The sequence below is a fragment of the Cervus canadensis genome, chromosome 17 (assembly GCF_019320065.1).
Source record: "Cervus canadensis isolate Bull #8, Minnesota chromosome 17, ASM1932006v1, whole genome shotgun sequence".
NCBI classification, from domain to species: domain Eukaryota; kingdom Metazoa; phylum Chordata; class Mammalia; order Artiodactyla; family Cervidae; genus Cervus; species Cervus canadensis.
In genome coordinates, this window is record NC_057402.1 from 26,006,452 (window position 1) to 26,018,998 (window position 12,547).

General features: G+C 40.5%; 1 protein-coding gene across 1 annotated transcript in view; it reads right to left on the reverse strand.

Moving 5' to 3' along the window:
- AKAP6 (A-kinase anchoring protein 6) overlaps positions 1 to 12,547 on the reverse strand; it is a 486,105-nt gene that overhangs the window by 393,290 nt on the left and 80,268 nt on the right. The window lies entirely within an intron of this gene.

Consider the following 12,547-nt stretch of genomic DNA (forward strand, 5'->3'; position numbering starts at 1 on the left):
AAGTGTATATGAGGGCTTCCCTGGTGGCTCAGATGGTAAAGAATCTGCCTGTAATATAGGATATCTGGGTTTGATCCCTGAGTTGGGAAGATCCCCTGGAGAAGAGAATGGCTACCCACTCCAGTATTCTTGCCTGGAGAATTCCATGGACAGAGGAGCCTGGTGGGCTACAGTCCATGGGGTCACAAAGAGTTGGACATGACTGAATGACCAAGCATGCACACAAGTTTATGTGATGATCTGACATATAAATATTGCAAAAGGATAACAACATAAGGTTAGTTAATACACCCATCAACTCACATAATTACGATCTTGTGTATGTGTGGTGAGATCACTTAAGATATATTAGTATTAAATATAGTCACAATACTGTCCATTAGATTCACAGAACTTAATCATCTTATACCTGGAAGATAATGCCTCTAACAACCACATTCTACTTTCCATTTCTATGAGCTTGGCTTTATTTTAGATTCCACATACAAGTAAAACCATATAATATTTCCCTTTCTCTGTCTAACTTTTATTACTTAGCCCTCAGGTCAATCCATGTTGTCACAAATGGTAGGGTTTCCTTCCTCTTATGAATTATAAATATATATATATACACACACACATATATACACACACACACACACATTCATGTCACATTATATTTATCCATTCATCTCTTGATGAACACAGATTTTTCCCATGTCTTAGTTATTGTGAACAATGCTGCAATAAACATGGGGATAGATATCTCTTCAAGACAGTGATTTCATTTTTTGAGGATATATACTCAGAAATGGGATTGCTGGATCACATAGTAGTTCTATTTTTTGAGGAACCTTCATACTATTTTCCACAGTAGCTACACCAATTTACATTCGCATCAATAGTGCACAACAGTTGCCTTTTCTCCACATCCTCACCAGCATTTGCTGTCACTTGTCTCTTTGAGAACAGTTATTCTAATAAGTGTGAGGTGATATCTCATCGTGGTCTTGATTTGTATTTCCCTGACGATTACTAACATTGAGCAACTTTCCTTATACCTGTTGGCCATTTGTGTATCTTCTTTGGAAAAATATCTACTCACATTCTCTGCCCATTTTTAAATGGGATTATTCAGGGGATTTGCTATTGAGCTGTGTAAGTTTCTTGTATATTTGAGATGTTAACTCCTTATCTAATATATGGTGTGCAAATATTTTCTCCTATTCCATATACTACAAAAACTTTTTCCCAGTTGAGTATTCTTGACTGCCTTGTCAAATGACTCAACTCTGCCCTCCAGTGAGTAAGCACCAGCCCCCAGGCCACACCCCCCCCCCACCACAGGCCATGTACATGGCTTCAGGGGGCCCTAGCTCCACCCTCCAGCAGGTCAACACCAAGTCCTATCCCCTCGGGGCTGCATGAGCAGCCACAGGGGGACCCAGCCCCACCCATCAGCAGGCCAGCAGCAGCTCCATGCCCCCCTCACCAGACGACACAGCCCACTGCACAGGAAGCCTACCCCACCCTCCAGAGGCACTGAAGCCACCACTGAAGCCACCACATGAGGCATGACCCTGCAGCCAATGAGACCAGGGGCCAGTCTGACCTCCCAAAGCATCCACTGTAATCAGCTCCAGCACAACAGAAGGGCAGACACATCCCACAGTGATGGCAATCCTAGAATGTACAGCTCTGGTAACCAGAGGGGAGTGCTTCTGGGCCCCAAAGCACATCTCCTCCTTAAGGCCACTTCTCCAAGATTGAGAAATGTAACCAACCTACCCAACACACTGAAATAGAGAACTGGGCAAAATGAGGAGACAGACTATGTTCCAGACAAAGAAATGAGGCATAACCTCAGAAAAACAACCAAATGAAGCGGAGAAAAGCAATCTTTAAGATGATTGTTTTGATTTATTTATCAGGCAAATTATAGATCTTCATTTCTTTGTGGTTGGAGTTTTGTTAGTTTTCTTTGGTCGTGTCGTATATTGCCTGACACTTCATGATCCATGAAACTTTACATTGGCTTTTGTCTATTTGAAGGAGCAAGCACGTCTTCCAGTATTTATAGTTTGGTTTCAGTAAGAAAAGACCTTCTCCTGTCTATTCCTTCAGTTGGTGGAATAACCTACAGAATCACAGTTATGCTGGGCTGGAGCTGGCTATGAGGTTGTTGCTGGGTTCGCAGTGAGATCCACGGTTGGCAGGCTTGTTCTCAGGGTCTCAGGTGGATGTGGATAATGCCTGGTGCCTCTAGTACCTTATTCAGTAAGTAATACTGAGTAAGTAGTGCTCAGACAGCTGTCCACTTCAGAATCCACAGTGGGGTCTTCAGACAGTGGACCTATTACAGATGTGTGGCAGGTGTGGTCTCTAGGAAGACTGCCACCTGGTCATTGGATGGGTCCCTATGTGGGCAGGACTTATCGTGAACCTCAGCTGAGAGGGGCTGAAAGCAAGCCCCAGGACTGTTTCAGTTTCCAGGGCCAAAACTGAACTCTGCAGACCTGCCTCTGCAAGCATAGGTAAGTCTCCCACCAGGTCCCTGAGCAAGCTGGACTGATCCCTGACTGGGAGTAGAGGTACTAAAGCCAAGTATAGGGCCCTTTCAGGATCTCCAAGAGTTTGGGCAAAAGGGCCTGCTGCCTGATCCCCATGCCAGCAAAATTGCTGGCAGACTGCAAAGGCATTGGAGTAAGGCCCTTTCAGATCTCCAAGGGCACACTCAGGAGTGTCTCCTATGCTGGGACCCTAGAGCCCTAGGACTGCTGGCAGACTGGCAGACCGTGGCTGTGAGGAAGCTAATGCCATGGGTAGGGCTCTTTCAAGGTCTCCGAGGATCCATATGAGAGTTTCTCCTGCCTGGTTCCTATGCCAACAGGCTTGCTCTTGGATTGCAGCTGGCACAGGACTAATACCTAGTCTGAGGCCCTTCAAGGATTGCCAGGGCACAGATGAGAGTATCTCCTACCTCATCAAGTCTCTGTACTTTTAAACTAGTTTCTGAGTCTATTGTTGTTAAGTTGATCAATCGTGTGCAACTCTTTGTGACTCATGGACTGCAGCACACCAGGCTCCCCATTCTTCACTATCTCCCAGAGTTGGTTCAAACTCATGTCCATTGAGTTGGTGATACCATCCAACTATCTTATCTTCTGTCACCCCCTTCTCCTCCTGCCCTCAATCTTTCCCAGCATCAGGGTCTTTTTCAATGAGCTGACTCTTCGCATCAGGTGGCCAAAGTATTGGAACTTCAGCATCAGTCCTTCCAATGAATATTTAAGACTGATTTCTTTTAGGATTGACTAGTTTGATCTCCTTGCAGTCCAAAGGATTCTCAAGAGTCTTCTCCAGCACCACAGTTCAAAAACTTCAAGTCTTCGGCACTCAGCCTTCTCTCTGGTCCAACTTTCACATATGTACATGACTACTGGAAAAACCATAGGTTTATGGATCTTTGTTGGCAAAGTGATGTCTCAGCTTTTTAATATGCTGCCTAGGTTTGTCATAGCTTTCCCTCCAAGGAACAAGCATCTGTTGATTTTATGGCTGTAGTCACTCTCCGTAGTGATTTTGGAGCCACAGAAAATAAAATCTGTGACTACTTCCACTTTTTCCCCTTCTATTTGTCATGAAGTGATGGGACCAGATACCATGATCTTAGTTTTATAAGGTGGAATTTTAAGCCAACTTTTTTCATTCTTCTCTTTCACTGTAATCAAGAGGCTCTTTACAGAAAGAACAATTAAAGGTCTGTCACTTTCTACCATAAGAATGGTATCATCTGCATGTCTGAGGTTGTTATTTCTCCCAGCAATCTTGATTCCAACCTGTGATTCATCCAGCTCGATGTTTCACATGATATACTCTGCATAGAAGTGAAATAAACAGGGTGACAATATACAGCATTGACGTATACCTTTCCCAACTTTGAACCAGTCAGTTGTTTCATGTAAGGTTCTAACTGTTGCTTCTTGACCTACATACAGGTTTCTCAGGAGGCAGGTAAAGTGGTCTGGTATTCCCATCTGTTTAAGAATTTTCCACAATTTGTTGTGATCCATCCACACAGTCAAAGGCTTTAGCACAGTCAATGAAGCAGATGTTTTTCTGGAATTCCCTTGCTTTCTCTATGATTCATCAGATGTTTGCAATTTGATCTCTGGTTCCTCTGCCTTTTCTAAACCCATCTTACATATCTGGAAGTTCTTGGCTCACATACTGCTGCAGTCTAGCTTGAAGGATTTAGAGCATTACCTTGCTAGCATGTGAAATGAGTGTAACTGTACAGTAGTTTGAACATTCTATGGCATTGTCCTTTGGCAGGGGTACCATACCCTAAACTGAAGAATTTTAAGCTTATATTTATATTTAATATACTTATATTAAATAATACATGTATTTAATACTTAGATCTCATCTATTCTTCCACTCAGATCTCAAAATGCTATCAGCATGGCCTTAACCTTCAGTCAGGAAATTGGAATCTGATCAGATCTGAAGGAAAGACTGAAAGATATTATTGAGGGAGATTAGTTCATCAGTAAACATCACTCCATAGCAGGATTCTTCTACCTTGCTATTATTTACATTTTGGGCCAGATAATCCTTTATTATGGCTTCCCAGGTGGTACAGTGGTAAAGAATCTGCCTGCCAATGCAGGAGATACAGAAGACATGGGTTCAACCCCTGGGTTGGGAAGATTCCCAGGAGAAGCAAATGGCAACCCACTCTGGTATTCTTGCCTGGAAAATCCCATAATCAGAGGAGCCTGGCAGGTTGCACACTCCTTAGGGGTTGCAAAGAGTAGGATATGACTTAGCAACTGAACACAGCACAATATTGTATAATAAAGAGCTGACTTGTGCATTGTAGCATGTTCACTACTAGATGCCCGTAGCACTCCCACCTGTCCAGTGATGATGATCAAAATGTCTTTAGATAGTGCCAAATGTTTCCTAGGGTTAAAATCACTCCTGGTAGAGAACTGCTGCCTTATATTGAGACTCACAGTTGACATTCCCCTCCCACATACCCAGAGCTTCACATCAGCTTCTAAAATATTTTAAAATTATGTATGGGTGAATATATATAAATCTGTAATATGTGTTTGAATTAATTAACCATTTAGGAAGCATAGTATAGTTTGGCTCTTCTCAACTAAAATTATTTTGTTCTTTACAAGATCTAAACTTAAAAAAAATTTCTGAAAGACACCCTCTAAAATTAAAAGTATCCATCCTCCCAAAATTTAAAAATTGAAAACAAAAACTATTTAATATTATCTACCCATGGGAAATGAAGTGAAGTTTACCTTACTTTACACAATTCTAAACAGACGTTCTTTCTCACTCAAGAAACAATTTATTATCTTAACCATCATCATGATCATCTAAAAATCTCATCATACATAAACAAGAGAGATAAGAAAGTCAAGCGTATTTTCCTGAGGATATCTCTGAGGTTCTGGCCTTTAAGGGATGCACATCAAATGTCAGTTTGAAATGTGGAATTTTATTACCTTTCACGCTGTTAAGTATTTTTAATGTCAGTTTCAAATTAAAAGAGTGCCTTTTTGCATGTAAGAAAAATACTTTTAGAATGTATGTATATATATGTGTGTCTGTATACAATCTAAAAGTATTTTTCTTACCATCTGGTGGCTCAGACAGTAAAGAATCTACCTGCAATGTGGAGACCTGGGTTCAATCCCTGGGTTGGGAAGATCCCCTTGAGAAGGGCATGGCAACCCATTCCAGTATTCTTGCCTGGAGAATCCCCATGGACAGAGTCAGACACAACTGAGCAACTAAGCATATATATATATATATATATATATACACACACACATATATATATATATGCACATATATATATATACACACACACACATATATATACACATATATAACTGAATCACTTCACTGTACAGCAGAAATAATTAACACAACTGTGTAAATCAACTACACTTAAAGAAAATAAATTTTCTTAAAAAAAGAAAGAAAGAAAAACTCTATTATGAGAACCATACAATTTCAAACTAGAAAGGAACCTCAGGAGCCATCTATCAACCTCTTATCCCAGGAAGGGATCACCACATCAAGATTCCTGAAACATGATTAAGGATAAAGAAAAGGCTGCTATTTTTTAAGATGGTTCACTTGTGACTCAACTAGAAGACTATCCAAATCTGCTGTTATAACTTTTATCCATTGGTCTAACCTTTAAAGAAAACAGAATTTTTCTAATTCATCAGTTTCCATTCAAAGGTTCTGGGCTCTTTCCTCATCCATGTAGTTTTAAGCCCCCAAATATTCCTAAGCCTCACTGGTGTCAGGAGATGAAGTAGAACAAGCTTCCTGAGACAGCTGACCATGTACCCCTCCACCAAAATCCCTCCCACCTATCCCTAACTCCTTTCAAACACACCCAAAGTCACCTAGTTAGCATTTTCAGAAGGGATGGACTCTTTGTCTCAGATCCGTTTATCAACTAATCATGCAGCCTTTCACCAGCATCATCCTCTCTTAGCTGAGCCTCTACCCTTCACCAATATTCATTCATCAAGGAGTGATCCTTATTTCTACTCAAAGGCTATTAGAGGAAATGCAAAAAGGTCACCTTCCTCACTTACACACACCCATTTGGAGATACTTCACACTATAGCAGAGAATAATTAATACCTTTGATTAAGAAAAGAGGCTAAAATCAAGTCACACTCAATTTACCTGTATTCTTAGGAAAAACTGTAGCAGATGCCCACATTCTCATTCATTCTTGTCTTTAGAGAGTTTTTTCATCCACTTAAGTGAAAATCAAATGAGCTCCCAACAGTTAAAACCATCACCAAAAACCATCCCGTCTTACTCTGAACACTGAAAAGTTTTTAGTATAAATAATTTTGCTAATCTGAGACCACTTCTTTTTTGTGATAATTTTTAAGCCTCCAGCCCTATTCAAGTCAATCATTTCAGAGCTAAATTTGCAAACGATACTACTTTTATAAGATAATGTAACAGCTGAAGACTCATTAAAATTTTCATTGTACCTTGCAATAGAATTCTTTTCCCCTCCTTCCCTGTTCATTTCCACTTGATTAATCCCAGCTCCCAGCCAGCCAGTCTTGGAGAAGATCCTGCTCCCCTGCCCAATCCCCACTGCTAGCTCTGGTGTGCCAAATACTAATTCTTACTCATGCAGTGGCAGCTCCTCTTTTCTGAGAAGCTTTTCCTCCCGCTTCTCCTCTCCTGTATTACAGTTTGGGGGAGTTACAAGGCCAATGATCTACACAGGTACTAGAGGTTCCTGACACCACCCAGAATAAGCCTATTCTTTTGGCACTTTTCTGCACATTATCTGACAGTAGGTATCATCTGCAGTCCTGCAAGGAATTCTTTTCAGGACCTTGAGGTTTTTCTGCCTCAGCTCCTATATAGGCATTAAACCAAATATTTTGCCCAGATTCATCCTACCTACCACTATGGAAGCCTCGCTTCCTCCAGGGATATCTCATAACCCAGGATTCTAGGAGAGTTTGTTTGTTTGGCTTTTGTGTTTCTGTGGAGGTTGCCATTGCTCTGAGGTTACCTGGTACCATTTATTAAGTCTCTAAATCTAAAACTATGGGCTTCCTGAAAACTACCTGAAAGTAAAATGAGAATGAGTGATCATAAAATAGAACAAAGGAAGAAGTTGAGAAACTCTGAGACAATCTCAAACCACCTCACTGACATGCAGTGGTCATTTAGGTTTTGTTGCCCTACAATGGTGCCCACACCTCTGTGAGAGTCAGCCTCCAGGTGCCTGTCCAGGCCTGTCCAGGGGGCTCAGCCTCTGTTCCCACCCTCTGTGCTCTGTGGTGGCTGAGGCTCTTCTCGGTGCCTGAGTGGCCAGCTCCTCACACAGAGCTGAGCTGGCGAACTGATGCTGCCCAGGCTGGGAAATGGTGGGGGCTGGATGGTTTGTCTAATTCTCTGAACAAAAACTTGGCAGGAGTCCTCTGAGTTACTAAGCAACAGAACATCTGACATGAAGCGTTTAACAACCTTTCCATAGATTACTAAAAGTTCCCAGAGCAAATTCATGTCTGGTCCCGTGAAGACAGAAGAAGGAAACAGAGGTAGCCAAGAAGAGAATGGGGAGAAAAAGCCAAGAACGAAGGCGAAAGGAAACAGCAACTTACAGAGGCAGCAAGAAGACGGAGACAGGAAAACGGGAGGCACTTGAGATGGAGACTCTCAGGGAAGGAGAATATGCCCCAGGATAGCATTTCCCAAAAGCTCTAGGAGGCAGTCTTTCAGCAAAAAGAGTTTCTACGGTTTTCATTTGTTATACAGAATCATGGGTCTTTTCCTCCATTTTTGTTGTGTTCACTCCACTCAGCCACTCACCTCAAATACACAGCTCTCACAAAATCTGTAACAGGAGGCTACCATGCATGACAATCTCATGTAGATACACAGGGAGCAGAATACCAATGCGAGACAGTTAGCAAGAATGTAAGAGTTCACTACTTCTGGCTTAGAAAGCTCTCGATTCTTAACTAAATGTTCTCAGCAAGATGCCCTTCTGCTGCCTCTCTGGATCGACTTCCTACCTTGCTCCTGGTGCAGGCGATGTATGTGTAGTTGCTCAGTCATGTCCAGCTCTTTGAGACCCCATGGACTGTAGCCCGCCAGGCTCTTCGGTCCATGGGGATTCTCTAGGCCAGAATACTGGAATGGGTTTTCATGCCCTCCTCTAGGGGATCTTCCCAACCCAGAGACCAAACCCAGGTCTCCCACATTGCAGGCAGAGTCTTTACTGTCTGAGCCACCAGGGAAGTCTGGTGCAGGCAATAAGCAGATGAATTGTTTGTGGAGAATTGGAAAATTTGACAATAAGAATAAACCAACCAAAAGTCAATCAGCATTTTATTAACACATGGCTAAAAATCTAAAACCAAGAAATGCTACACTTTTAATAATAGGTTTGTGGGCCTCAAATTCTCTCTCCCACCACTTTTCTTTAATAAACATTGTATTCTACATAGAAGTTAATCCAATGAGCTTCCAGTCCTGCTGTAAGCCCTGACACACAGAGACCCATTAGAGGGACTTCCTTCCAGAGTAAATTTTAGGGGTCCAGAGTCAGTGGTGTGTGCTACTACAAGAGCAATTCTTGACTCCAGCCCCCAGAGTACTACATAGCTCATTTAAACAGCAAATTAGAAAAAGCAATTGTCAAGAGGAAAAATTAAAACTTGAGTGACATAAATTCTGCCATTCTGTACAATCACATGGAATTTTTAACTCATGCTTAAAATTGAAAGCAGTAAAACAGTGCAATTATAATGTTTTGTTTGAAAAATGCAAAATTAAGATGTGAAACATTTTACTGAATTTAAACTTTAAATTTTAAACTATTACTTTATTAATAATTGTTAACTATATTGATTATGAAACTTAAGGGTGAATCAATAATTATGATTGATTATTCACATGGTTATTGTTGAAAATAATTTTGTCCTATATGAGCAAGGGTAAGGGTATTAAAAATTATCTGTTCTGACCCATCACAAGCAAGGAAATCGAAACTGTAATCAGAAATCTTCCAGCAAACAAAAGCCCAGGACCAGATGGCTTCACAGCTGAATTCTACCAAAAATTTAGAGAAGAGCTAACACCTATCTTACTCAAACTCTTCCAGAAAATTGCAGAAGAAGGTAAACTTCCAAACTCATTCTATGAGGCCACCATCACCCTAATGCCAAAACCAAACAAAGATGCCACAAAAAAGAAAACTACAGGCCAATATCACTGATGAACATAGATGCAAAAATCCTTAACAAAATTCTAGCAAACAGAATCCAACAACATATTCAAAAAATCATACATCATGACCAAGTGGGCTTTATCCCAGGAATGCAAGGATTCTTTAATATCCACAAATCAATCAATGTAATACACCACATTAACAAATTGAAAGATAAAAACCATATGATTATCTCAATAGATGCAGAAAAAGCCTTTGACAAAATTCAACATCCTTTTATGATTAAAACTCTCCAGAAAGCAGGCATAGAAGGAACATACCTCAACATAATAAAAGCTATATATGACAAACCCACAGCAAGCATTACCGTCAGTGGTGAAAAACTGAAAGCATCTCCCCTGAAATCAGGAACAAGACAAGGGTACCCACTCTCACCACTACTATTCAACATAGTTTTGGAAGTTTTGGCCACAGCAATCAGAGCAGAAAAAGCAGTAAAAGGAATCCAGATAGGAAAAGAGGAAGTGAAACTCTTGCTGTTTGCAGATGACATGATCCTATACATAGAAAACCCTAAAGACTCTACCAGAAAATTACTAGAGCTAATCAATGAATATAGTAAAGTTGCAGGATATAAAATTAACACACAGAAATCCCTTGCATTCCTATACACTAACAATGAGAAAACAAAAAGAGAAATTAAGGAAACAATACCATTCACCATTGCAACAAAAAGAATAAAATACTTAGGAGTATATCTACCTAAAGAAACAAAAGACCTATACATGGAAAACTATAAAACACTGATGAAAGAAATCAAAGAGGACACAGACAGATGGAGAAATCTACCGTGTTCATGGATTGGAAGAATCAATATTGTCAAAATGACTATACTACCCAAAGCAATCTATAGATTCAATGCAATCCCTATCAAGCTACCAACGGTATTTTTCACAGAACTAGAACAAATAATTTCACAATTTGTATGGAAATACAAAAAACCTTGAATAGCCAAAATAATCTTGAGAAAGAAGAATGGAACTGGAGGAATCAACCTGCCTGACTTCAGACTCTACTACAAAGCCACAGTCATCAAGACAGTATGGTACTGGCACAAAGACAGAAATATAGATCAATGGAACAGAATAGAAAGCCCAGAGATAAATCCACGAACCTATGGACACCTTATCTTTGACAAAGGAGGCAAGGATATACAATGGAAAAAAGACAACCTCTTTAACAAGTGGTGCTGGGAAAACTGGTCAACCACTTGTAAAAGAATGAAACTAGGACACTTTCTAACACCATACACAAAAATAAACTCAAAATGGATTAAAGATCTAAATGTAAGACCAGAAACTATAAAACTCCTAGAGGAGAACATAGGCAAAACACTCTCCGACATAAATCACAGCAAGATCCTCTATGACCCACCTCCCAGAATATTGGAAATAAAAGCAAAACTAAACAAATGGGACCTAATGAAACTTAAAAGCTTTTGCACTACAAAGGAAACTATAAGCAAGGTGAAAAGACAGCCCTCAGATTGGGAGAAAATAATAGCAAATGAAGAAACAGACAAAGGATTAATCTCAAAAATATACAAGCAACTCCTGCAGCTCAATTCCAGAAAAATAAATGACCCAATCAAAAAATGGGCCAAAGAACTAAACAGACATTTCTCCAAAGAAGACATACAGATGGCTAACAAACACATGAAAAGATGCTCAACATCACTCATTATCAGAGAAATGCAAATCAAAACCACAATGAGGTACCATTACACGCCAGTCAGGATGGCTGCTATCCAAAAGTCTACAAGCAATAAATGCTGGAGAGGGTGTGGAAAAGGGAACCCTCTTACACTGTTGGTGGGAATGCAAACTAGTACAGCCACTATGGAGAACAGTGTGGAGATTTCTTAAAAAAACTGGAAATAGAACTGCCATATGACCCAGCAATCCCACTTCTGGGCATACACACTGAGGAAACCAGATCTGAAAGAGACACGTGCACCCCAATGTTCATCGCAGCACTGTTTATAATAGCCAGGACATGGAAGCAACCTAGATGCCCATCAGCAGACGAATGGATAAGGAAGCTGTGGTACATATACACCATGGAATATTACTCAGCCATTAAAAAGAATTCATTTGAATCAGTTCTAATGAGATGATGAAACTGGAGCCCATTATACAGAGTGAAGTAAGCCAGAAAGATAAGACCAATACAGTATACAATGCATATATATGGAATTTAGAAAGATGGTAATGATAACCCTATATGCAAAACAGAAACAGACACAGATATACAGAACAGACTTTTGGACTCTGTGGAGAAGGCGAGGGTGGATGTTTTGAGAGAACAGCATCGAAACATGTATATTATCAAGGGTGAAACAGATCACCAGCCCAGGTTGGATGCATGAGACAATGCTCGGCTGGTGCACTGGAAGACCCAGAGGGATCAGGTGGAGAGGGAGGTGGGAGGGGGGATCGGGATGGGGAATACATGTAAATCCATGGCTGATTCATGTCGATGTATGGCAAAAACCACTACAATATTGTAAAGTAATTAGCCTCCAACTAATAAAAATAAATGGAAAAAAAATAAAAAATAAAAATAAAAATTATCTGTTCTGAGTATCAAAAATGCCTGGTATACCATTACCTCTTTGGAGCATATAACAGTCTCCTCTGCCCTCTGGCTTCTGACTGGGTTCTTACTGGACCACTGGTGGGGATCAGGAAAGAAGAAGAAGGAGATCGGGGCATTTATCTCTTCCTTTCCTTGCAGACTTGCCCT